Source organism: Nanorana parkeri, unplaced genomic scaffold (assembly GCF_000935625.1).
Source record: "Nanorana parkeri isolate BGI_ZX_2015 unplaced genomic scaffold, ASM93562v1 scaffold2213, whole genome shotgun sequence".
Lineage (NCBI taxonomy): Eukaryota > Metazoa > Chordata > Amphibia > Anura > Dicroglossidae > Nanorana > Nanorana parkeri.
The window spans coordinates 41,519-43,932 of record NW_017308481.1 but is presented as its reverse complement, the minus strand read 5'-3'; the positions used below and the strand labels follow the sequence as shown (position 1 = coordinate 43,932).

Sequence of the window (2,414 nt, the reverse complement as noted above, 5' to 3'; positions counted from 1 at the left end):
GCCTTCTGTGTAACGTGAGCCGCCCGGAGTGAGATTCGATTTCCGCAAGCTATCAATATGTTTGCTGGGTCCTGATCCGGCTCACCTCTGGGGTCAGACACCTTCTCCTCACACCCTGCCACCTCCACACCTCAGGAAATGAGGAAATAGCAGGAGACATTAGTGGCTTGCAGTGGTTAGGGGGTGTCATGGAGGTCAGGGGGTGTTAGGGAGATCAGGGGGTGTTATAGAGATCAGGAGGTGTTATGGAGATCAGGGGGTGTCATGGAGATCAGGAGGTGTTATGGAGATCAGGGGGTGTTATGGAGATCAGGGGGTGTTATGGGGATCAGGGGGTGTTATGGAGATCAGGGGGTGTTATGGAGATCAGGGGCTCCAGGACAAGCTGTACCTGATAAGAGATTCTGGAGAATGAAAAGTTTCCTTTGGGGAACAGTTTTTGTCTCTTTTGTGCCTCCTCTGTATAGAGAGTCTTAGGATCTCCTCCGGGCTGCAGGGACAAGGCACTGTGTAATGATAGATGGGTCTCCTATCACAGCGGACTATGGTATCTGGATTGTCTAGCCCGTCCCTTCCTAAAGGGCACAATCGCTCCCTTCAGAATCACCTTAGCAAATTATTTTTAGTGTATAGCTTCAGTTAGAAGGGAGAGGCTAAAAAATATAATCACCTCTAAAAATAGAGCAGTCCCTATCATACACAGGGGGGATTTATTGTGTCTCTGAGCCCATTGCCAAAATTGTTTTGTCCTTTTTGAGAAGATGGGAGTGAGATGAGGGACCCCCCCAGAGTTATAAAAGTACCAGAGAGGGGTGCCAGCTGTGTCCTCCCTGTCCTGCCATTTTATCACCCAATTAGAGATCACTTCCTACATTGTGTCCAGAGAAAATGTCGGCTGATTCATTAAGTCTAAAAATGTTACCTAATTCGGTGATGATGTCACAGGAAATGATCGATTGATACTGAATTGGGGATTTATTGATTATATAGGAAAGTATTAGATTTACTAAACAGAGAGATTAATATATTGTTTTCTTCCCAGGAATATCCGTTCGTCAGTTTGGAAACATCACAGGTAAGCTGGAGAACCCGGGGGGATACATTGTAACCGGATGTAGAGACCCCGGGGGACACATTGTAACCGGATGTAGAGACCCCCGGGGGGATACATTGTAACCGGATGTAGAGACCCCGGGGGGACACATTGTAACCGGATGTAGAGACCCCGGGGGACACATTGTAACCGGATGTAGAGACCCCGGGGGGACACATTGTAACCGGGTGTAGAGACCCCGGGGGGACACATTGTAACAATGTAGAGGACCCTGGGGGGATACATTGTAACAGGATGTAGAGACCCCGGGGGATAAATTATAACAGGATGTTGAGGACCCTGGGGGGATACATTGTAACAGGATCTAGAGACCCCGGGAGGACACATTGTAACCGGGTGTAGAGACCCCGGGGACACACATTGTAACAGGATGTAGAGACCCCGGGGGGACACATTGTAACAGGATGTAGACACCCCGGGGGGACACATTGTAACAGGATGTAGAGGACTCCGGGGGGATACATTGTAACAGGATGTAGAGGACCCTGGGGGGATACATTGCAACAGGATGTAGAGACCCCGGGGGGGATACATTGCAACAGGATGTTGAGGACCCCGGGGGATACATTGCAACAGGATGTAGAGACCCCGGGGCATAAATTATAACAGGATGTTGGGGACCCGGGTGGATAGATTGTAACAGAATGTAGAGGACCCTGGGGGGATACATTGTAACAGGTTGTAGGGACCCTGGGGTGATGCATTGTAACAGCATGCTGGGGACCCTGGGAGCATAAATTGTAACAGGATGTAGAGACCCCGGGGCATAAATTATAACAGGATGTTGGGGACCCGGGTGGATAGATTGTAACAGAATGTAGAGGACCCTGGGGGGATACATTGTAACAGGATGTAGAGACCCCGGGGGATAAATTATAACAGGATGTTGAGGACCCTGGGGGGATACATTGTAACAGGATGTAGGGACCCTGGGGGGATACATTGTAACAGGATGTAGGGACCCTGGGGGGATACATTGTAACAGGATGTAGGGACCCTGGGGGGATACATTGTAACAGGATGTAGGGACCCTGGGGGGATACATTGTAACAGGATGTAGGGACCCTGGGGGGATACATTGTAACAGGATGTAGGGACCCTGGGGGGATACATTGTAACAGGATGTAGGGACCCTGGGGGGATACATTGTAACAGGATGTAGGGACCCTGGGGGGATACATTGTAACAGGATGTAGGGACCCTGGGGGGATACATTGTAACAGGATGTAGGGACCCTGGGGGGATACATTGTAACAGGATGTAGGGACCCTGGGGGGATACATTGTAACAGGATGTAGGG

General features: G+C 50.0%; 1 protein-coding gene across 1 annotated transcript in view; it reads left to right on the top strand.

The window, feature by feature from the left end:
* The first annotated feature begins 1,036 nt into the window (after positions 1-1,036).
* The window catches only part of LOC108801086 (myosin-1B-like), a 34,931-nt gene continuing 33,553 nt past the window's right edge, over positions 1,037-2,414 (top strand). Inside the window, exon 1 of the mRNA XM_018573033.1 lies at positions 1,037-1,075. The gene's annotated coding sequence lies outside the window, so the exon portion shown is untranslated. The remainder of the gene's footprint in view (positions 1,076-2,414) is intronic.